The sequence below is a fragment of the Salvelinus alpinus genome, chromosome 4 (genome assembly GCF_045679555.1).
Source record: "Salvelinus alpinus chromosome 4, SLU_Salpinus.1, whole genome shotgun sequence".
Classification (NCBI taxonomy): Eukaryota; Metazoa; Chordata; class Actinopteri; order Salmoniformes; family Salmonidae; genus Salvelinus; species Salvelinus alpinus.
This window is the reverse complement of record NC_092089.1, coordinates 45,255,794-45,281,299: the sequence shown is the minus strand read 5'-3', so window position 1 is coordinate 45,281,299 and position 25,506 is coordinate 45,255,794. Positions and strand designations below refer to the sequence as shown.

General features: G+C 41.6%; 1 protein-coding gene across 4 annotated transcripts in view; it reads left to right on the top strand.

The window, feature by feature from the left end:
* The first annotated feature begins 14,947 nt into the window (after positions 1-14,947).
* LOC139573692 (semaphorin-6D-like) overlaps positions 14,948-25,506 on the top strand; it is a 122,379-nt gene continuing 111,820 nt past the window's right edge. For 3 of the 4 annotated variants that reach the window (XM_071397446.1, XM_071397448.1, XM_071397445.1), the window contains exon 1: positions 14,949-15,215. The gene's annotated coding sequence lies outside the window, so the exon portion shown is untranslated. Of the gene's footprint in view, positions 15,216-25,506 lie in introns of all 4 variants that reach the window. The other variant, XM_071397447.1, reaches the window with a different exon arrangement.

The following is a 25,506-nucleotide window of genomic DNA, read 5'->3' as shown; positions in this document are numbered from 1 at the left end:
CGGCATAAACAGAAACAGCATTACCATATTTCACCGCCTCACCAACAAATGAATATCTCTTGTTTTTGAAGTGTTGCTTTTTTGCCTACAGTGCCATTGAAAGGGAAAGAATAAGGTAGAACCATTAGAGTATCCATCATAAAAAGTGCCGATATGACCATGAGACACAGTGGTTTATGTAGGTAACTTTTTGTTCGCTTTTTATTAGCTCAGTATGGCTCCCGAGTCGTGTAGCGGTCTAAGGCACTGCATCTCAGTGCTAGAGGCGTCACTACAGACCCTGGTTCGATTCCATGCTGTATCACAACCGGCCGTGATTGGGAGTCCCATAGGGCGGTGCACAATGTGTCGTTAGGGTTTGGCCGGAGTAGACCGTCATTGTAAATAAGAATTTGTTCTTAGCTTACTTGCCTAGTTAAATAAAGGTTACATATTTTTTTGCAACTCTGATATTCTCCAAACAGTGATTTATTGATGAAACAGAGAAGACATTCACATAATGGTAAAGTTCTCTAAAGGCAAGATAGTTTTTTTAAACTTCAAAGTCGATCTCACGTCTCCAAATCATCAGTCTCGACACCTACAGTACTAGGATGTGGAGTACAACCACGGAGTACTAAGCAAGCCCAATATTTGATTCTTTAATGTCTTTCAAGTACTTTATCAATTGAAAGTATCAAAGTTCACTGTACCTATGTATATGTAGTACTCCAACTCTCTAGATAGTTTGTTAATGATTCCACCCCTATAACCTCTGTTGGCGTGGGTGATATGAATTCATTACTCTGAGCAAAACACATGTGAGGCTCTTGTTAACCTCACACCCGGAGTGTGTTTCTGGGTTTGTGATTCTCTCCCAGTTGGAGGAGTCCTCTTCTCTTCTCATGTCTTCAGTTCACATCCTCTTTGAAGCCAGTAATATTTGAGAGGGTCTAGTTGGGGCTAGCAGATTCACATATGATGTTGTCTGATCACTTCCACATTTTGGGGAGTTGAAAAGCTTCAGATTCTGATGGAAGGTTAAATTAGGGATTTTTTTCCATAATTGGTGCCCAAGGCCAGTGCACCCTTTAAAATGATATTTGACCTTCCGGTTTACCCTTGAAGTTGGGGAGAGCTTTTTTGCCCACTCTCATTGATGTGTCTGTCAGAAAACGGTCCTCAGGCTGAAGTTAAGTAACCGTAAAGTGTCACTAAGTTTACCATGACTCAGACTCAGTCACAGCCTGAAGCTTAAATACTTAAAGGGGCAATCTACACTTGCTACATCCATTTTTGGACATATAAGTTAACAACATGTACCCCTTAATTCTTGAAGAAACTTATAAATTCCTCATTAGCTTAGTTCAACTGTCATACCCCATCAGAACCCAAAATATAAATGTTTTTACTCCAGTGTCTATAAACAATGTAAATGTAAACAAACAACATATAGACAAAAATTTTTTTATACCATGTCAATTTTGATATCATGTAAATGGTTACATTTCTCCAGCCTCATCTCTCAGCTTTTTAGCAAAACAGTAGCAGGGATATGCTTTTATTATTGTTTCAACAGCTGATTGCCCCTTTAAAGCCAATCAAGAAGGGACGATATCCTTTTCCACTGCCTTCCTCTTACAATATATTCTTCTTAATTAAGGCCAAATACATGGGGCCCTGTTCGTAATTACTAATCAGACTTTTATCACAGTTAAGGTGAACTGGGTGTCTAGATGTTGAAAGATGGGAAGGGGGGTGGGGTGGTGGTTTGTCACATGCTCAAAGTTAAGAGCCAAAGGCACAGTTGGTTGAAAATGAGAGGAGACAAATTTCAGATAAATCAACCCATTCCCATTTACTACCTTTCAGAATCACTAATTATAGGAAGGGGAATAGTCAACAGCTTCACTGTGGCTTACTATCCTAGCCACAGAGGATCACTGGATTGCGTGTGAATCATACATTAATCTAAACACACACCAATACAATACAGCCATTCAAATGTGCACTTCAATGAATGTTCTAGTGGAGACATTGTTTAGTGATTACTGACAGCCAGGTGAGTGGCCCAGACAGAGACTAACTTTGAGTTTTGCTCTCTACCCACTGTGCCGCCTCAGGGCAGCACAATGTCGTTTGAAGACTAAACGCATCCTCATATATCTGTCAGCTTCCCACATACAAATGTAGATCAATGGAAAACAGGTGACAGCTGAACGCCTTTATGAATTTGGATATTGTTAATGTGTTGAACGTTGCCAGTCTGGCTACAGTCTCCTACTCTGCTCTGGAGAGAGATCCTCATTGCTCTACACAGGGGCAGTAGGCCGAAAAGTCAGACAAAAGCCCATGCACCAGCATCGTTTCCTTCTGTTAGATTTCCTACATGACTAGGTAGTTAAATAGGAGCTGACTTCTGTAACCAAACATTTCAGGAATGTTAGCTGTTTGCGATCATGGAACTGTCCAGAGCCCGTTTCCCAATAGCACTGAAACTTAGGCTTACATGTGTTTTAATGATGCATCTTTCCTACAGTGGCCGAAGATGTAACACGCGTTTTACAAAACACCACGCAGAGAGAACGTTTGATAAGTGCATCGTTTAGACATGTGTCCATACTGATAGGATTGAAAGAAAGGAAGCACTGCTCTTGGATCAGTGTTCTCCCTTTCCAATCTTACCTTGACATTAGAATTATTCCATAATACTGACAACGCATCAGCTCCTAGAGAGATATCACCTATGGCTACAAATATTAAGGTGTCTTATTCTAATGCGTACCCCATAATAATGCACTAAATCAAATTTGCCACGTAATTTCGCACTTGTTCCACATCATGAAATATATTGAGGCATAAATGAGGGACAGTAACATACAAATACTGTAGCTAAATAAAACAATTGATTGAACATTAAATTGATTTTAATATAATTGAAATACATACAGTACCAGTCAAAAGTTTGGACACCACTACTCATTCAAGGGTTTTTCTTTACTTTTACAATTTTCTACACTGTAGAATAATATGGAATCATGTAGTAACCAAAAAAGTGTTAAATAAATCAAAATATATTTTACATTTGAGATTCTTCAAAGTAGCCACCCTTTGCCTTGATGACAGCTTTGCACACTCTTGGCATTCTCTCAACCAGCTTCATGAGGTAGTCACCGGAATGATTTCAATTTACAGATGTGCCTTGCTAAAAGTTAATTTGTGGAATGTCTTTCCTTCTTAATGCATTTGAGCCAATCAGTTGTGTTGTGACAAGGTAGGAGTGGTATAGAAGATAGCCCTATTTGGTAAAAGACAAAGTCCATGTTATGGAAAGAACACCTCAAATAAGCAAAGAGAAACGACAGTCCATCATTACTTTAAGAAATGAAGGTCAGTCAATACGGAACATTTCAAGAACTTTGAAAGTTTCTTCAGGTGCAGTTGCATAAACCATCAAGTGCTATGATGAAATTGGCTCTCATGAGGACCGCCACAGGAAAGGAAGACCCAGAGTTCCCTCTGCTGCAGAGGATAAGTTCATTAGAGTTACCAGCCTCAGAAATTGCAGGCCAAATAAATGTTTCACAGAGTTCAAATAACAGACACATCTCAACATCAACTGTTCAGAGGAGACTGCGTGAATCAGGCCTTCATGGTCGAATTACTGCAAAGAAACCACTACTAAAGGACAGCAATAATAAGAAGAGACTTGCTTGGTCCAAGAAACACGAGCAATGTACATTAGACCGGTGGAAATCTGTCCTTTGGTCTGATGAGTTCAAATGTGTGATTTGTTGTTCCAACCACCTGTTTGTATGAGATGCAGAGTAGGTGAATGGATGATCTCTGCATGTGTGCTTCCCACCATGAAGCATGGAGGAGGAGGTGCGATGGTGTGGGTTTGCTTTGCTGGTGACACTGTCAGAGATTTATTTAGAAATCAAGGCACACTTAACCACCTTGGCTACCACAGAATTCTGCAGTGATACACCATCCCATCTGGTTTGTGCTTAGTGGGACTATCATTTGTTTTTCAACAGGATAATGGCCCAACACACCTCCAGGGTGTGTAAGGGCTATTTAACCAAAGAGAGTGATGGAGTGCTGCATCAAATTACCTGGCCTCCATAATCCCCCGACCTCAACCCAATTGAGTTGGTTAAGGATGAGTTAGACTGCAGAGTGAAGGAAAAGCAGCCAACAAGTGCTCAGCATATGTGGGAACTGCTTCAAGACTGTTGGAAAAGCATTTTCTGGTTGAGGGAATGCCAAGATTGTGCAAAGCTGTCATCAAGGCAAAAGGTGGCTCATTTGAAGAATCTAAAATCTAAAATATATTTTGATTTGTTTTACACTTTCTTGGTCACTACATGATTCCATATGTGTTATTTCATAGTTTTGATGTCTTCACTATTATTCTACAATTTAGAAAATAATACAAAAATAAAGAAAAACCAATGAATGAGTAGGTGTGTCAAACCTTTTGACTGGTACTGTAGGTCTATGTAGATAATACTGTATTTATCTTTTAATACAGTCATCTCGTGTTTTTTTTAACATATGAAGCGTCTTGATATCCTTCGCTGATTATGCAAAGAAATTGGCAGCTTTGTATTTGTTGTCACTGTCACTATCAGGTTTCAGGTATGACCCAGATGCAGACAGTGTCGAAGATTCAAACGTTTATTTCTAGTACTGGGGCAGTCAAACGACAGGTCAAAGGCAGGCAGAGGTCAGTAATCCAGAGAGGATGAAAAAGGTCCAGAACGGCAGGCAGTCTCAAGGTCAGGGCAGGCAGGGGTCAATAATCCAGTGAGGTGGGCAAGGTATAGCACAGCAGGCAGGCTCAGGATCAGGGCAGGCAGAACGGTCAAAACCGGGAAGGACTGGAAAACAGGAGCAAGAACAGACAGGAGCAGGGGAACAAACGCTGGTAGGTTTCACAAAACAAAATGAACTGGCAACAAACAAACAGAGAACACAGGTATAAATACACAGGGGATAATGGGGAACATGGGCGACACCTGGAGGATCGTGGAGACAAGCACAAAGACAGGTGAAACAGGTCAGGGTGTGACAGTCACATTTGTTATCTGCGGTCACAGAAAGACCGATAAACATCTTCATATTGTGTTTAGCGGATACCTTCTGTGTATAAAGTGATGTGGAAGGGCAAAAAAGCATCTAATGATGTACTTAGCTGTTCTACAAGTGGTCTGAGGCAGTCATTAATTAAGTAACGAGCGTTTTCAAGATAAACTTTAATAACAATGGTTTTGGGAAACAGTTCCAGATCTAACGATGCTCCTACGAAGATTTGAATGATGAACTTAAGATGCTTTAGGGAAACCGGGCCCAGGAACGTTAGCTGTTTGTTATCACAGAACCTTCCAGCCACGTTAGCTGTTTGCCTTCACGAAACCTTTAATAGAAAGCTGAATATGACAATATAGGGTTTTATCTTAGGTTTTCCTATGCAGACGGGTCTAAGTCCTGTCTTTAAATCTCACTGCAGAATCTCCCCTTATTCTTTAGGATAAGACTAGCAGGTCATTATCTCTCCCCCTGTGTGCCTTTAGAGGCCCCTGGATAAAATGGGCAATCCTGCCCTCTGCCTCTATCCATATTTTTGCATACACCTAGCAGGTCATTACCTGATCTGGGTCTTACTGGCCAAAACCAGGTACTAGAAGGAGGCGGAGGTGAGGGGATCATGGCTCAACTTGCCGTCTTCCTGGATCTAGGAAGTTGGTGGAGGTGGAAGGAGTGTTATGGCTAAACCTGCTTTAACTGACCTGATTTCTGCTCTGGTGGATGACGTATCTCCTACCTTCCCCACTCATTCCCTCAGGAAGGTTGAAAGGAAAGCTGTGAGCAGAGGGATGTCACCTACACTAGTGAAATGTCCCCATTTTGACACTCCTCTTCCCTTTCCTCCTCATCATGTCTGAAATATTCAAATGCCAGCGGTGTGGGGATATTGCGAGAGTCTGATTTGATCAAACGCAGACATCTGGCTGGCCCGCTGTAATTCTCCAGAGAGCGAAACTGGAAGTGACAGAGTGCAATCAACATCTCTCATCTCCCAATGAGGAGAATGGGCAGCAGGGGATTGAGTGGCCGACCGGCCGTAGCATGTTGCTGTGTCGATATTATTGAATTATGCCTCGACAAGAAGCTACATGCTCTCAGCCATGAAGTGCTGTAGATGGTGTGAGTGTGAATGCTGGGTGAGGTCTTGCTGTTGTTTTGAAACCTGAAGTAAGTACATCTAAGGATGTACTATTACAATTAAAGGACGTGATAGGAATGCATTGGTTATCATACAATGATGGAGCCTGCTGAGATGAACAGTAGGCCTGCCTTATTTCTTTCTCCGTCCCTCCTCTCTCCCTCTCTCCTCTCCAACCTTTATTTTATCTACACGTGTTAGCTCATGCAACGGCCCCTCTTTCACCCAAGGTAATTGTTACAAGGACGACAATTATGGAAAAGCAGCGGACCCGCTAGATGAATCAGGTCAGGGATCTGACAGAAATTACACAGCAATATAACAGCCCCCATATTGTTATGCAGATAAATACAATACACAGAGCACCCGCTTTAATACAGTCACTGAGGTATTATACGAGACGATAGGCACAACAGGGTGGAAAGGTACGTGCGGCGCCTCTTAATGGAGCACTGAGGAGAGGAGATCAGTAGCAGAGGGCAACAGTCAAGATACTGTAGAGTCTTGTGCATGTGAGAGACAGTTTCATCTGCCTACCTTTTTTAGATGATGAGATTGCATTTATATTTCAGTATGTTATAATTAGAATCCAATTATTTCAGTTTGTCTGAATATGCTGCCATTAGACTATTTGTCAGATTTTATGATAGCTGGTTTAACAGTGTGGATTTATGCTAGATTTACTGTATGGTCATTCATAATCATTTGGCAGGCTACACTAATTTCAGATCATTTGTCAGATTGCACAGATTTTCTGTCTGTGTGGTGTTTGAATTCCATTAGGGTGGACTCATTCAGTGTACCATATTTACAGCAGCGGAATATGTGGCACCTAGAACGCCTCATTCCTAGTCTCTCTTTCCTGTTTATTGTTGTTGTTGTTGTTATTGTTGTTTTCCACTACGGGCGACAGAACAGAGTTTGGGTACAGTGAGGTGTCAGTGTGCCTGTCACCTCCAAGAGGGGGGCTGCCATCACAGCCACATTCAGCATGGAATTAATTGCTGTCACTTCACTGGGGGAGGGGGGTGGGGTATAGCCCCCCTCTTGTCCCTCTGACAGTCTAATTAGTCTTATTTAGTACAGGCTCTGAGCAGTAAAGTGTGTGTGTGTGTGTGTGTGTGTGTGTGTGTGTGTGTGTGTGTGTGTGTGTGTGTGTGTGTGTGTGTGTGTGTGTGTGTGTGTGTGTGTGTGTGTGTGTGTGTGTGTGTGTGTGTGTGTGTGTGTGTGTGTTAGAATGGGGTGTGGAGTGGGAAATGCCCTCCTGAGTTATGGGTCATCAACGCCCTGACTCTTACTAATCACCGCTCTCTCCCCCCTCTTTCCCCTTGCTCCCATACTGCCACCTTGTCTTGATTAACACCATGCCACCAACTGCTCCCAACCCAAGCCACTGTTGCTCTAACGATGCCATCTACAGCCCTCTCTTTTCTTCCACACCAACTGCTGTTTGTTTCCTGCTGTCTGCTCCATATAAACAAGCCTACTGTTTAGCTGCTGCTGGTAGAGAAAAGTGTCATGTTGCGGTGTAGTAGGGTATGAGGCATTTATCTTTTGTAAAATCACATGGTCCTCTGTTTAATAATTTAATGTTCTCTTGACATAAAAAAAGCAATTTCTCCTGCTCATCTGCAAGGACTTCTCTTAGTTCTATACAAATAGGAGCTTTAGCTAACCTTTCCGAGACAAACAGACAATGAAGGTTGGAGGAATTAGGCTTTAATATCATGGCCAATAACTGACTCAGGACATCTCAGAAGGACATCTGCTGAGCAAAAAGCCATCATCATTGTAAGCCATTAAACAATGCTGCGTAAAACCAGGATTTTATTTAATTTCTCTGAATTAAACCAGTCCCGATCCTGAGTCACAGCAGACGGACCCAGTAAAACATTTTATCGCCACTCTTTAAAAGCCCCAGATTTATTCACCGAACACCACGAGGGCCGCGATGGTGTGATCTGATCTGTTTAAAATACCGCCCTATGTCCACCCAGGGCCAAGGGGTTTCAGGCTTGTTTTGTAATATGAGTCAGCATTTAACTGGCCACCAGTGAAAGAGCAGAGGAGCCAGCAGGCAGAGGTCAGCCCAAAGTTAGCATCGGAGCCTGGCCAGTAGTACCCCAGGGCAGGGCATCCAGGCTGCTCACCCAACCACAACCCTCACCCAAGGGCACGGCTCAGCACCACAACTGATCTATCCTGACCTCCCACCAACCTCCCAAAAAATCCTCCCTAATTGTTATTCACATGCCCGACGGAGACGGCTCCAACGTCCTCTGTGTCAGGCCAGCCTCTGTCTCTGAGCCAGCTACCATCATGGTGGTGAGCAGAGCGGGTGGGTAGTTTAACGAATACGAATAGGTCATTTTCTCTAAAGGCTCCAACAACTTTTGCCCACTTTTGATTTTAACTTTCTAAATGGCCCCAAAATAAATGGCAGTTGAGTGAAATCACATTCATCTGAACTATTAGAGACATAATAATAGACAGGTCCTTACTAAGCTGGTTCCTCATTCTCCCCTCCTCCCTCCTCTTCTCTCTCCTCAGTGACCTGACTCTTCCTTCATCGCCAGGTAATTGTGCTGTGTGGAGCGTGGCCTTGGCTACTCTGCCACAAAAAGGCTTGATGCTGGGTTTATAATCAAGCCATAAATTGGCTCTTGGCTGCAAAGTGGATGTTTTTCTGAAGCGTTGACATTTCAGAGATCATCCCATATCCTCAGTTTGTATCCATCTATTCTATTCTGTCATTAGTGCCATAATTGGCATTACACTTTTCACCAAGATTATTGCCAAATTCTCTCATTGTGCTTTTCTCCCCAAAATATAATTTTTGGAAGCTTTTTTCAGCAAATTAATTGGACATTAGGATGGGACCACAGTTTTCCAGAGATGTTTGCTCTACGAAATAATGAATGAGAGAACATGTGATTGTGAGTGTAGCATGACAATTGATGTACTTCCAATCCAAATATTGTTTCTATTGTTGTCCGATGCTGGATCATTTTGATTGTTCACAGCTATCACATTGTTTTTTGAGGAGGCAAAATTATATCTAAAGACTTCAATAGTCACGTCATTCTGTCAGTGGTGGAAAAAGTACCCAATTGTCATACTTGAGTAAAAGTAAAGATACTTTAATAGATAATGACTCTAGTAAAAGTTAGTCACCAAGTAAAATATTACTTAAGTAAAAGTCTAAAAGTATCTGGTTTTAAATATAGAGTACCAGTCAAAAGTTTGGACACACCTATTCATTCCAGGGTTTTTCTGTATTTTACTATTTTCTACATTGTAGAATAATAGTGAAGACATCAAAACTATGAAAAAACACACATGGAAACATGTAGAAAAGTTTGGTGTGTTCAAAATTTTGACTGGTACTGTACTTAAGTATCAAAAGTTAAGTAGATTTGAGCAATTACATTAAGATTCAAAAGCAAAAGTATACATTATTTCAAATTCCTTATATTAAAGCTACAATATGTAACTTAGGCGCCTGACCAAATTCACATAGAAATGTGAGTTATAGGTCTTTCATTCTCATAAAAGCAAGTCTAGGAAGCGGTAGATCTGTTCTATGTGCGCTATTTCTATGCTTACCATATCGTTCATAAGTTTCCTTTTTGCATCTTTTACTTTCAGTTTTTTGTACACCAGCTTCAAACAGCTGAAAATACAATATTTTTGGTAAGGGAAAATATATTTCACAGTGGTTTAGATGGTACAATGATTCTCTACAGTCTATGATGACTGCTTGTTTTGTCACATAAACTGAAATGATAAACAATATTACAATTTTAGCAACCAGGAAATGGCAGAGCGATTTCTACATAGTGCATCCAAAAACAGTACAGTATGAATACAGGCTAAAACATGCTCAGAAACAAGTCATTGGGTCTAATAGTCGTCTCGCATCGAACTGCGCATGTGAAGGCCGTCAAATCAAAGGCACTCCCTCGATATGAAGTTTGTTTTGACCTGTCAGTTTGTCACTTTCGCGAGGTTGAAGTAAAATCATGTTCAACTACTTAAGACAAACTAGGTTGTGACTTTAGATTTCGAGATAATAAATAGCCAACAAAGAATTTTTCACTTCTCTCACTGACTTCTCAAAACCCCAAACCCCGGCCTGGTCTGCTTGGTCTGCTTCGCAAGCATTCCCGGAAGTCTCGCCATGTTGCGTCTCTGGGTTTAGAAACTCTGTGGTCCATCTTTAAGCAAACCAGGCGGCACAATTTTCATGTTTTTTAAATCTATTTACAGACAGCCTGGGGCACACTCCAACACTCAGACTTCATTCACAATCGAAGCATTTTGTGTTTAGTGAGTCCGCCAGATCAGAGGCAGTAGGGATGACCAGGGATGTTCTCTTGAGTGCTTGAATTGTATCATTTTACTGTCCTGTTAAGCACTATAGTATACGTTTTGGCTCTTTTCTGGTGATTGGACACAAACGAGAAAAGAAAAGCCTGGCAGATAGTCTTTTCCCCTTGTTTTCACTCCCTACTCTGACAACAATGTCACTTTGCTGTTCACTGCAACCAGGCTCCTGGAAGGGTGAGCACATGATGGATCCACAGAAGGATTGATTGGAGTGTGTGTATGTTCCTGTCATGTGTTATAAACAGGGTATATCCTGTGTTAACAGGATCAATTATATATACTCTGTATGTGTGTGCCGGCATGCATGAGCATATTTTCCTATGTATAAATTAAAAACATACATGTTCACGTGTAGTAGTTCATGTGTCTACAGTGAGGGAAAAAAGTATTTGATCCCCTGCTGATTTTGTACGTTTGCCCACTGACAAAGAAATTATCGGTCTATAATTTTAATGGTAGGTTTATTTGAACAGTGAGAGACAGAATAACAACAAAAATATCCAGAAAAATGCATGTCAAAAATGTTATAAATTGATTTGCATTTTAATGAGGGAAATAAGTATTTGACCCCTTCTCAATCAAAAAGATTTCTGGCTCCCAGGTGTCTTTCATACAGGTAACGAACGGAGATTAGGAGCACACTCTTAAAGGGAGTGCTCCTAATCTCAGTTTCTTACCTGTATAAAAGATACCTGTCCACAGAAGCAATCAATCAATCAGATTCCAAACTCTCCACCATGGCCAAGACCAAAGAGCTCTCCAAGGATGTCAGGGACAAGATTGTAGACCTACACAAGGCTGGAATGGGCTACAAGACCATCGCCAAGCAGCTTGGTGAGAAGGTGACAACAGTTTCTGTGATTATTCGCAAATGGAAGAAACACAAAAGAACTGTCAATCTCCCTCAGCCTGGGGCTCCATGCAAGATCTCACCTCGTGGAGTTGCAATGATCATGAGAACGGTGAGGAATCAGCCCAGAACTACACAGGAGGATCTTGTCAATGATCTCAAGGCAGCTGGGACCATAGTCATCAAGAAAACAATTGGTAACACACTATGCCGTGAAGGACTGAAATCCTGCAGCGCCCGCAAGGTCCCCCTGCTCAAGAAAGCACATATACATGCCCGTCTGAAGTTTGCCAATGAACATCTGAATGATTCAGAGGACAACTGGGTGAACGTGTTGTGGTCAGATGAGACCAACATGGAGTTCTTTGGCATCAACCCAACTTGCCGTGTTTGGAGGAGGAGGAATGCTGCCTATGACCCCAAGAAACCATCCCCACCGTCAAACATGGAGGTGGAAACATTATGCTTTGGGGGTGTTTTTCTGCTAAAGGGACAGGACAACTTCACCGCATCAAAGGGACGATGGACGGGGCCATGTACCGTCAAATCTTGGGTGAAAACCTCCTTCCCTCAGCCAGGGTATTGAAAATGGGTCGTGGATGGGTATCCCAGCATGACAATGACCCAAAACACACGGCCAAGGCAACAAAGGAGTGGCTCAAGAAGAAGCACATTAAGGTCCTGGAGTGGCCTAGCCAGTCTCCAGACCTTAATCCCATAGAAAATCTGTGGAGGGAGCTGAAGGTTCGAGTTGCCAAACGTCAGCCTCGAAACCTTAATGACTTGAAGAAGATCTGCAAAGAGGAGTGGGACAAAATCCCTCCTGAGATGTGTGCAAACCTGGTGGCCAACTACAAGAAACGTCTGACCTCTGTGATTGCCAACAAGGATTTTGCCACCAAGTACTAAGTCATGTTTTGCAGAGGGGTCAAATACTTATTTCCCTCATTAAAATGCAAATCAATTCATAACATTTTTGACATGCGTTTTTCTGGATTTTTTTGTTGATATTCTGTCTCTCACTGTTCAAATAAACCTACCATTAAAATTATAGACTGATCATTTCTTTGTCAGTGGGCAAACGTACAAAATCAGCAGGGGATCAAATACTTTTTTCCCCCACTGTATATGTTTTAGTGTGTGTAAACAGCGTGGAGATTATGTCTTGTGACAGACCCAGACAAGCAGTAAGCTGTTTGAGGCCAGGCACTGAAGGTGTTGACAGGAAGCGGCAGAGGGAGAGGTAGAGGGAGAAGAATCCCAGTCCATTCGGAGTGCTCTCATATGCTCTGGACAGTATAAACTAGCTGGCATTACACCCATTTCCTGTTAATGACAGAGTTGGCACTCGAATGGCGTTGTTCCTTGGCAGATTTGAAGAACCTTAGGTGTTCAGTCCTGACAGCATGCAAACACAGTGTCCTTTCGGAGTATCACTAACAGCATTATTCAAGATGCTTTACCTTTTACTTTTACTTTCAATGCCATTCGCTTTCTCAACCCTCTGAAAGAGCCTCATGGTAATATGGATACATCGCATGGGGACAAGAGTCCTCTAGTTATTCCCATGGACTCACAAGTCTATATGAATTAAGCTATTGTGCTGATGGGCTCACATGCTTTCTCCTTACTTAGCACCCATTGGCTCACTGCAATTCAATTGTGGGAAAAAAATAGTCAATATGTTGCTGGGTCAATTTAAGAATGCTTGTCTTTTTGATAACAGCCAGTGCCCCTTGGCATTTAGTTTATTTTATTTTGCCTGCTGGCATAGGAAAAGTACAGTGTGTCGGTTTTCTGCAAGCCCCATGGTGTGGCAAGATAGCATGATATTATTGATTGGATATCTTTAACCTAGTTCTCTAATAATCTTACCCAGAATGTGTTGCCTACTCCCGCAAGAAAGTGAGTTGGTTTGGGTTGAGAACTGTGCCAGTGAGCAGGTAATCATTTTTTATTTGTCATGTACATTTTGTCCTGCTCTGAAGATATTTGGGATGTGTGTATTACACATTATTATGAAACTCAGCTGGTGCTCTATTGAACTTAAAAACGAGAAAACGAAGTGGAACAGCTATTTTATTTCAGACTGCCAAAACCAGTAAAACCCTACTGGCAAAGTTGACACTGAACACATGCCTACTGAGATTTAGGGTGTCCACTCAGATCGTGGACTTGGGAGCCTGTCCTCTCCTTACTCCTGAAGGCACCTTACCACAATGGCCGGGCTCACAGACTATTTCACTGCCAAGAGAAATGACTGGAGTAAATCGATCAGCATTGACCCTAAACTCACCAAAAATGATCAGCTATTTGTCTGTGGTTCCAGCCGTCCTGAACCCAATGGAATGTTCATGACTAAGCATGTTAAGAGTGAATACAAACCATCAAAATAAAACTAAAGTTAATCTGTTATTTGTATAACCAAGAAGCTATAAAAAAATACAATCTCATTAACAGCTGACATCATTAACAGCTCATTAACAGCTGACATTAACAACTAACATCTGTGGTAGATAAAAATATATATTTTTATTTAAAAGACAGGATGTGACGGAATATTTCTGCAAGAAAAATGATTGAAAATTACAGATAACTAGCTATTTAATCATGTCTATCTACATGATTACTATCTCCACTAGACAGTGATTTGCAGTTGGATCATTTATAATGATCAGCAAGGCTCTCCTATGCAGATATCTCATTAGAATCTCCCAGTATGGGAGCAATAGCTTCATACAGTATAACTACTGTACCTTCACCAATTAACCCTACTGGTTCCCTCATTATGCTCTCTGTCTTCATCCTGCCTAATTCCCTGCCTGTCAACATAGACAGGACAAATCTACTTACCGGTAGCACCTTGACATACTGTACTCTAGGCTGCATACATTTTGAACCTAAAAGCCCTACTGAAAACAGAAATGAAATGCATAGACTATTGCCTCTGTGCAGCCTATACTAAGTCCGCTGTTTTTTTTCTTTGACAATCTGAAGAACAGTTTTATTGTTTAACCATTATTACAGTACAAAGGACACTATTTTATGTGAAAACTGAAAATGCTATTATAATGGCATGATGTATGTAATTACAGGGAGGTACAAGCAAAACATGGAGTAAGTTAGGTCCATGCAATTTAATATTTGGACCACTATTAATAACTGAAGACAACAGAGAAACTTGTTGACAGAATGAATGTATTTTGTTCAGTTATCTTATATGTGGAGCAAAGTAACCAGCCTCAGAAAGAAGGTTAATGATATAACAATTTAAATGCCCTTGTCTGAAATCTCATTGGCGGAGAGACTGGCTGCAGGCTCGGGTTGCAAGGATCCAGATGTGTAGGCATCCAACAACTGGACAAAAGTGAGATGTTGAGGGAGGAGTCAAATGAAAAGGTTTGAACAAAACACGTCTCAAACAAGGTTAAATTTTTTTAAATTAAACCCCGTCTCAAACGAGGTCTGGTACTATCCCTCCCCCTGTCATTGGACCGACTGCCTGCCAATTCAACACACTAGGGCGTGTATTATCCAATGCTGCTCTTCGCTGGGTGAAGTATGTTGTGATTGCAGTCCAGCTCGAGCGTGCGTGGGTCTCTGTCATGACAAGAGGCGCTCTTTCGCAGCTTTCGCGCTCTGGGAATACAAGCCTTTTTGGAAAAAATAACTAATCCTGTCTTTACGCTTCTGTAACACTGATCTCTGTCCTGCTAGAATCAAATTATTGACAACGAAACAAGATAGCCAAAACGAAAGAAAAAGGTAAGAATTATACTACGGCACTTTCTCTTTATCAAGCGTTGATTATTTGATTCCGCTGTGTAGTGCTAGGGCAAAAACCAAAACGGGTAAGTTAGGTGGCATAAACTGGCCAAACATGTTATGAATGGTAGGACTTCCTATAAGTACATACTTAGAACCAGAATACGACATCGTTTTGTTTTAAATAGCCCAATGTCCTCTATGTAGATACTGGGGCAAACTTGTGGCACCACAAAATACTCCGAATGCGCAAGTTAAATGTAGGTGCAGCCACGGAGACAGTCGGCTACTGAAGGAGTTAGTTATTTGAATCAGCTGTTTCGTGCTAGGGCAAAACCAAAACGTGTACCCAGGAAGGGCCCCAAGACCGAAATTGGGAAACCGTGTCCTAAACCATCGGCTACAGCTCGATCATCTTTTTCAACTAAATGCACGCGAAAAGAGCTTTTGTCAGCAAATAAATATGGCAAAAATAGTTTACTAGGAATAGTCTTCGTTTTTGGATAGGCTATATGACTGTGTTTTGTCGTTGTGCAGACAGACGTCTGTTTGTATTTGTATAGGCTATAGTTTACATAAATTAAAACGAGACTTTAATGGTCTATATAATAGACCTGCAACCATACATGTCTTTCAAACACTGTTATATAATCTCACTGGGTCATTTGAACAAAGTGAATACAAGATCGCGTTTGTAGAAAATTGTTGCCAGTTAAAGAGTAAGTTGAAATGCATAGCTGCGTGCGCCAAGATGTATCGAGTTGGGTAATTTCACAGATTCGCAGTCCTTTGTGTGGAGTGACAAACTTGTTGTTGTAGGCCTAGATTTACCTTACTTGGTTCACCATCTTTATATTATAGAGCAATGTCTTGTCATTTTGACAGCTGCTTAATTAAAATGCGCATTGGGTGATTTTAGTTGTGGATGTCTTTGAATTTTCCACAACAACTGCAGCCTGTGACCAGCTAGTTATCTGTCCTAATGCAATGAAACAAATGATGATGCCTTTGTATGTTTAGGCTGATTTAAGTTGATTCTTAAATTGTTTTATGTTTTTTGAGTTTGTGCACATATTTATAGCCTGAAAATATATATATAGTATAGTGTATAGTGGCCTGCCTTTCTTTTCTCTGTGCACTTGGGAAGGGACCACTTACTAGGGAGGGGTGGGGGGGGGGGGGGGTACTCTTTGCCTAGTCCAGTCAGTGTGTCCCCTCTGCAAAATACTGCTGACAGATCTTTTTATAAATAATTCTGATAAAACATGGGCTTAAAAATTAAGATGACTAATTAATTTAACATCTGAAACATCTCACAACACGACATCTGAGGGGGCACGTGCCTTTGTGCCCCCTATGGGCATGCCGCCACTGGCAGCCTGCACAACTAACATAAAGACACATCTTTGTTGCCGCTGTGTTTCCTATCCATAATAGTTTTGGTGATGTGGATGTGTGATAACTGCGTCTATATTCCAAAGTTTTAGAAGAAATGTAAATATTCATGTTAATTTGGTGCAAATCTCACCAGCTCTAGGGTATCATTATCTTACAGTACACACACGGTTGTTTTTCTCCTTTTTAAATGTTTCTTGCTGCAGATATTTTATTAAAAACAATATTCACCCCCATCTTTTACATGTTAAAAAGGAAACCAAAGTTGCAGTTGGCATCATAGTTTTTCACTGGTGCTTGTCGTCAGGGCTAAGCTACTCTGTCAGAGAAAATGACAATCCTGTTATACATTAGGTGGTTTAGATGTCATAGCCTAATCAACAAGTGGTGATATTGCTTCCCTTCAACACGAGTTGGAATATCCTACTGGTTTGTTGCTTTTTATGGATTGATCATTTTTGAATAATATGTTTATATTAGTTGTAACTCCCACCCAACCAGTATTCCCTCTCTGAACTCTTTTTTTTACCTTGCTCACTCTCTTTTGCCCTCTCTCTCTTTCTCATTTCCTACCTCCAGAAACACACATATCCGCTTTCTTATTACCCAACCCCATTCAATAAGTAACTCAGGTCTTGCAGGCTGGTGGGTGATGGCTGTAAATGACTGGAGCTGAGAGAGGCGAGTGTCAGCAGCCCGCTCCCTCTCCGTCGGCTCCCAAATTGCATGTTGTCCGGCTCTCATTTCAGCCCTGAAAGAGCCGGCGCTCGGTTAGCATGGCTAATGGTGCATTTAGACCACGGTGTAATTTTATTTCCTATTTCCGATGGCGCTGTAGTTTTTGTATTAAATGACGGGAGGTCTGCTGCAGGGCTGTGCTGGGCTGTGATGTGTGGATGGCTGTGTCTCCTTAATGGTCTGCGGGGTAATGAGGGCAGAAATAGTCTCTGTCCCAGGGGCCCAGAACTATGGTCCTGTGGGACGTACAGTACAGCCTATACCTCCCAGCCCACGGTCACCCCTGTGATGCAGATATTCCTTCATCCAACTCTGCTGCCAACTGTTCCAACAGTTGGAGAACTGGTTTCAGAACTGGCCCAGACTCAAGTTACTGTACTGTTTAGAGAAGCAACTGTCTTTTGAGTCAACTGTCTTCCGCAGAAGACTGTGGTACCATTATACTATCCATAATAATATATTGAATGGTTTCGGTTAGGATCCTGATAGAGCCCAGACGCCATGGCACATATCAATTGCAGTGGTTGAATTACTGCAATCTGCCCCGTCTGTGTTGATAACTTCCATTTTGAGATCAATATGACGTATATAGTATCTTTTTTAAAAACATTGTAAGTGTGGAGTATTGACAGTAACCATCTGTCTGAGGTGACTCTGAAGTACTTCCTATGGCACTGGAGGGCTGCTGGAGTTTAAAAAATGGGCAGTGTGACTGTATTTGGCTTGAAGAAGCAACAGTTAATCTTCGCCTCCCACCCCCAGCATATGGGACTTTGTTTGGCCCTGCACCGGAGTGAAGCACTGGACTGTGGCACCTCATATTTCATATTGATGGTAGTTTGTTACCCATGGCAACTGGGCAGCCAATGGGGACCCCATATCTGGCTTAGGGGGGAGTGGAAAGGGGGGGGCAAGGAGGGTTTTGCAAGGCCGTGCAGTCTTCCACCCTCCCTGTCTGCCTGCCTCGGTTCAGCGACAGGTTCCTGAACCCTGGGGAGTGAATTATTACCTGTCAGCCCCAGAGCCTCCCCATCATCCATAACACAAGGCTGACACGGGACAGGCCTGTCCCTGCTATCTGCTGAGACCACCAGGCCTTGGCCTTCAGGTCTGGCCCCTCCAATGGACAGTGGGAGAAAATCACATTTAACATGTTGCATTAAAAATGGTGGGTTGAGGAAAGCCTCGTGGCTTTGCCATGGCAGCTGAAGGGGGTCTTCAATCATTGTCCGGGACCAGTAGGGGGAATGTACTTCACTGTATTTTAGCTGTTTGCTCTTCACAATGCAGAAACTTGTTTTACTGAGTCCTCATTACATTGCTAAGCTTCACTGTATTTGGTCATCATAGATTTTTCATGATTTGTTGGATTTTCTAGTATTGGTTTGAATATCACATCTTTTCATTTGTTTTTCTGTATAACTGTGTTCATTTCAGCACACCAGGACCTTGGTGCCCAAAATAAATGTCTGATTTAATTGACTGTGTTCAATATTGACACTTTTATCCTATTACCCCCATCAGTAGCAGTCATTTAAATAGAGTCCTTGACAGGGCAGTAATTAGCTCTGATTCTAAAAACAGGCGAGTGATGGCTGCCCTCCTGTCACACCGCCGCGGTTAGCACAGTACGGGTAATTATCCCAGAGCTGATGAGTGCGTGAATTTGGGAGGAAAAAGAGCAGAGTTCAACCAAAGGGTAGAATGGAAAAAAAATTCAGCTGTTGCAGACCACACTCTGGACAAGTGACAGGCCTCAGTCCTCCTTTCCAGACTGGCTGTCTTCTTGTGGTTTTATAAAGCGTTTGTCAGCAGTGTTAACCCCTTGTCAAACATGGTCTTAGGCTGCTCCAGCTAACCCGCAGCAGCCACGGGCCGAGAATGCTGGGTAACTGTCTCGTTAAGCGCCATGAACTGAAGTGGAAGGGTTCCAGCAATTACAGAGGGCAATACAACCTGTGTCAGCAGATAGTATCATGTTTATGTATTCAGGTCAGTAAACGTTTCCCAACCCTTAAAGTCTTTGTATGTGAACATGTTTTCATCCTACTTTATTTGTGTTATATTAGTATGTAAATCCTGCTGTCTGAGTGGCTTGTCTATGTTTGTTTGTAATTGGGTGATTTGGGAAGGTGCTTCAATCTGCATTTGAGTAATCCTTTTAGATTTCACTACCTTTTGTCTTCCTCAAAAGAGATTGGCCACACACACACACGGCTGTTTGATTAGTGTGATGGGAAGTTTGTGCTCAGTACCCTCGGGGCTGGTAAGGGAGAAGGGTTTTGGGCAAGAAATACATCCTGTTGAGATGAAACGTTTTTTCCCTTTCATGCATATTTCATCTGAGGAGGTAGCTACTTCTTCATTTGCACATTGAGTCTCATCACTGAGGATTACTGAGCGATGACTAAGACCGTTGCCTTTTTTAAACTCACATTTTAACTGCAACACCCACAATCCCCCAGAGCCCCCAATGAACCATAACAAACACAAAGGCCTATATGCAATATTCAGGCCTTGAGATACTATTATATACATACAGTACCAATAGGTATCAGTAAACTTGAATCAAAACATTTCCCCATTGGCTTCTTAATGCAGGAAGCAATATATATTTTGCCACAATCTTGTTCCTCTACTGCTCATCTTCTCATACAATGCAAGTTAACGAAACAAGCCCTCCTGTAAATTGCTGCCGGCCGCACACACATTGATTGGCGCAGTCCTAGAGGGGCTAAAGGTGCAGTGGTTTTTGTTTCCAAATTATCTCTTAATCACTTCATAATGAGGGTAGCCTCCCTCCATCCAGCCTCATTGATTAGCTGCCCATGTTGAAACTGAAGCAATCCGTCCCTTCACTTCACTGAATGTTTACTTTGGATTTGCTGGTGTTTTTGCTTAGCTGTATCCAAAAACCTTATAATGGGTTTATTAAGTTGATTTTGTGTCTGGAGGCGCACCGTTTTTGTGATCATGCAATGGATTTCACTATAGCTGAAAACCATCTAGTTCCTGCATGATTTCAAAATATGTTTTTATTTTTAGGCTACAATTAAAGTACAAAACCAAATATACTAACCACATTCCAGGAATTTAAATGTGGGTGCGTATTGGAGCTTGTTATTCTTGGAAATCGACCCACAATTTCTTAGCATGCAGGAAAGATCTGTTCCGCAGAGAGAAAATGTGTGAGAGGAGGACATTAGCAAAAGAGGGAGAGCGAGAGAGATTGGGAAATAGGCAGAGTAAGTAGGAGAATAACATCAACAAAAATCCATCATTCATGCCACAAAATACATGTAATCCTTATGCATTAGGGCCCGATTCAGACTTAGGAAATGTTCGCCTTTTTTACGCACGCCTTTCCTAGGCACTTCTCAGTAGTTGGTATTCAGACTTATCTTATGCAGGTGCGTAACGGGCTTATCAGGTGTGATTCCCTTGCAGGCGCTGAATACATTTAATTCAAACCCTCCCACTTGCTGGCCAACAGATTTTCTTGTGGAGTTTTCATTCAATAGCGTTTTCAGTACATTTATCTAAAATCATCCCTTTAAGTACTTTAACTTTTTAATTACAAATTTCTAGACAGACTCACTAGAACATACACTGAGTGTACAAAACATTGTACATGTGTACATGCTCTTTCTGTGACAGACTGACCAGTGAATCCAGTTGAAAGCTATGATCCTTTATTTATGTCATCTGTTAAATCTACTTCAACAAAGGAGGCTGACACAAAATTTGCAGAGCAACAGATGGGCTACAGCTAGTCAACTAACAGTCCAGTACAACATTGGTGCCCAAAGACCTATAAAAGAATGCACAACTCATTGTACCTTGACACGAATGAGGTCGATGACCTTACGGAGTTCCACTTCTTTCAGCAAAAACAAAGTGGGCTAAATGGAGAAATCAGAAAAACATTGCCTGGTCTGATGAATCCCGGTTCCTGCTGTTTCACGCTGACAGGAGGACTAGGTTATGGAGAACCACATGAGTACATGCATCCATCATGCAGTGTCAACATTGCAGGGTGGTGGTGTGATGTGAGGTGTGTTTTCATGGCACGTATTGGGCCACTTGATAAAAGTTGAGCCACAGGATATCTGAACGTCATTGCCAATCAGGTGCATCCGTTCATTTTTTCCCAGCACGTTAATGCCTCATGCCACAAGGCTTGTTCAGGAATGGTTCCAAGAGCATGACGGTCAATTCAGTTTACTGCAATGGCCGCCCAGTCACCAGATCTCAATCCAATAGAGCATCTGTGGGATGAGAAGGAATGATCTATTCAGAGTAGAGATCCACTACCAGCCGACTTGACACAACTGTGGAAAGCATTGTAGTCAACAGCGGTTTGATTCATCATGAATGTTTCAATGTTCAATTCATGAAATATTGGAAGGTGAGAAAAGGGTACAATAGGGGTTGAACAGCAGTCCTATCAATATACCTTAATAATCCTCACTAATCCCGGAACTGTGATGACAACGCTCCCGTCGTCATGAACCGTGCTCCAGGTTTAGATTGCTATTGTCGTGACTTTGCTTTCATTAATCTAATGACTGTTATTTATTTAATCAACTAACTACATTTTAATTGTCAACCCAGCAGTTCCCTCTTCCCCGTTGCAGGTGGGAGAGGTTCTGGTTATTGTCAACCATTGCCAAGCTGATCTGAGCCATTTGTTCCTCACAGGACACTATGTATGGTCTGTGCTCCATAATGATTCAAATAGGCTACATGTCCCAAATTATGACACTTGTAATATGTTAGCGGCCTAATGTAAAACCTTTTTTAACAGTTAGCCTAATGTAAAACACTATTGGCCCTCAGGAACAACCCCACGGACTTGACAGACAAAAGAAAGGTAAACTAACAATGTAAGGGGACGATGCAAAATGTGTCATATTTGTATGAAATGTATCAAAAATAAAACACAATCTTGATTTAAAGAAGTATTCAACCCTCTGAGTCAATACATGTTAGAATCACCTTTCGCAGCGATTACAGCTGTGAGTCTTTCTGGGTAAGTCTCTAAGAGATTTGCACACCTGGATTTGTTGTTGATCATTGCTAGACAGCAATTTTCACGACTTGCCATAGATTTTCAAGACATTTTTAAGTCAACGGTAACTAGGCCACAAAGGAGCATTCAATGTCGTCTTGGTAAGCAACTCCAGTGTATATTTGTCCATGTGTTTTAGGTTATTGTTCTGCTGAAAGGTGAATGTGTCTCCCAATGTCTGTTGGAAAGCAGACTGAACCAGGTTTTCCTCTAGGAAATGGCCTGGTTGGCTCTATTCCGTTTCTTTTTATCCTAAAAAAAACTCCTTAGTCGTTGTCAATGACAAGCATACCCATAACATGATGCAGCCACCACCATGCTTAAATATATGAAGAGTGGTATTCGCTGACGTGTTGTGTTGGATTTGCCCCAAACATAATGCATTGTATTCAGGACATTTTTTGCAGTTCTACTTTAGTGCCTTATTGCAAACAGGATACATGTTATGGAATGTTTGTTCTATACAGGCTTCCTTCTTTTCACTCTGTCATTTAGGTTAGTATTGTGGAGTAACTATGTTTTTGATCCATCCTTAGAGTTTAATGGCTATGACAGGAGAAAACTAACTGTTTTAAAGTCAGCATTGGCCTCATGGTGAAATCTCTGAGTGGTTTCCTTCCTCTCCGGAAACTGAGTTAGGAAGGATGCCTGTATCTTTGTAGTGACTGGGTGTATTGATACACCATCCAAAGTGTAATTAATAACTTAAACATGATCAAAGGGGATATTCAGTGTCTGCATTTTTATTGTTACCCATCTACCAATAAGTCCCTTTCTTTGCGAAGCATTGGAAAACCTCCCTGGTCTTTGTGGTTGAATCTGTTTTTGAATTTCACTGCTCGACTGAGGGACCTTACTATTATCTGTATGTGTGTGGGGTACAGAGATGAGGTAGTCATTCAAAAATCATGTTAAACACTATTATTATTGTTCATTATTGTCCAGATTGTGTGACACAATCTCAATTTAATAAATTTAAAATTCAGGCTGTAACGCAACAAAATTTAGAAAAAGTCAAGGGGTGAATACTTTCTGAAGGCACTGTAGGCCTATTTCTCTGGTTATTACTGATGGTGGCTACTGATAGTGGCTAATATTTAATATGATAGAAATGGTAATAAACGAAAATGTCCGGCCATATAATTAAATAATTCTAGAGTGCATACATCAACTCGGTAGGTTCACCGCTACTGTCAGTGTGTACGGGTTTTCATAGGCTACAGCCTCGGCTTAGGTCTCCAAATTTCAGACCCACAAATTATGAAGCCTTAGGCCTACAATTAGAAATCAGAATAACGGCAAAGCTATTTTATACTTCACTGTGGAAAAGAGTACGAAATACCTGTTATGTTGACATGTTTTTTGTTAGCAGAAATATGACTGGTTTTACATTTGTCTCCAGCGATCATAAGGTAAAACAGATTTTAAACAATTGCCATTTGTATGCACAATTCCCTTATCCAAACGGATTACTCAAATAGCTCTGTAAATGTGTGAATTACAGTGCATGGAGAATAGTGTTTTTCTATTCGAACAAAGAAAGATGTTGTTGCACTTGGAACCGACAGGTTGCTTGACCTTATTCATCATTTCATTTTGCGTGAAGGTGTTGGAATTATGACGAAATGAAGTCAACGTCAGAATACACCTCTGCCACAACCTTCATTTCTTTGATCTCTACCCCAAACGAATAGTGGCTGAATAGTATGCTATTCTCATGCGTAACATTAGAATACGCATATAGAGAAAAGCACATAAAAAGAAAATGACGTTCCCTTTTACGCACGCTTAACTTTGGTCGAAATTCCCCCCTATTAGTCTTTGTTTGTGTTCTTAAAATCTGTGGCACAGTTATTGTGTCTGTTGTCACAGATATAGCCTATACTGTAAAGCAATAACTTCATGGTGAAAAAATCTATTTAGAGTTTAGCTACTGCAGAACTTATTCTCAGTCATGATCATGTTTCAAAGTAGCTTATTACAGTTTTTGGAAATTAGGATTTTTATGGGCACGACACGTGAAATGAAGCAGGAAATTAAAAACCTAAGATTGTTTTTCCCGCTTAAAGCCGCTGCTTCATGCAGTAATGCCTCATCTTACCCGATTCAGGCTCTGCACGCACTCGAAAGGTGACTGGTATTCATTTACACAAAGTGTTTTGATTAAACCTCTTAGGTTTTTGTTTTTTTAGAATGGTATCATGCAACTATAGAAAAATACATATATTAGTCTGTCACACATTGGTGTTAAATGACATGCATACTGCCAATTGGGTTTTTATTAGCTTGTTCAAAACCCTGCATCGAATTTCCCAACTATCCATAAATAGCTGTCTTGTTCGACCTTGTTACTGGAAACTTGGCCCGGGGTCTATCAAGACTTAGCGTGTACTGTACATATATGCACTTAGGGAAGGGATGACAATGGATCGCATTCAAGTGTCTGCTAGTCTTTGCTTTGTTTAATGTCTGTGTGTGTATATATGCATGTGTTGGTGTATGTGCCTGTTTTTACAGTGTAGGTCTACATCTCTGGGTGTTGATAATGCTATCAGTCGTTTGGTTTGGACGAGGTACAAGATTAGTTCAGCAACAGGGTTATTTTTAAACCGGTCTGTGGGGGTAGAGGTCCAGGGGGTTAGTGTCATATAATTCTACCCTGGGCACCAGGCCAGGGTGTGTACAATTGCCCCCCCCCCCTCCTTCTCACTTCAATCATCCCATTCCACGGGTGTGCCAGTTAACCATGTGGGGACTTATCCACGCAGCTGTGTGTGTGTGTGTGTGTGTGTGTGTGTGTGTGTGGTGGGTATTTGTGTGTTATAACGGCTGTTACGATGTTTACCATGTGTTTCGTCTTTTACACAGATACAGTAAACATATTTGTGTTGACGCACACAAACGCACTCCTACAGGTTCTCTTTCTCCTGCCCAGTGCCTCCAAGGCGGCTTCATTTGATCCTCCTTTATTGCTTTCCCACATTATCTCTCTGCCTCGACAGTCTCTCCCTGAGGGGTGATCACTGGTGACTGACGGTGTGAAAGACAACTCAAGTCTCCAACTGCAGAGCCTGATACTGCTTTAAT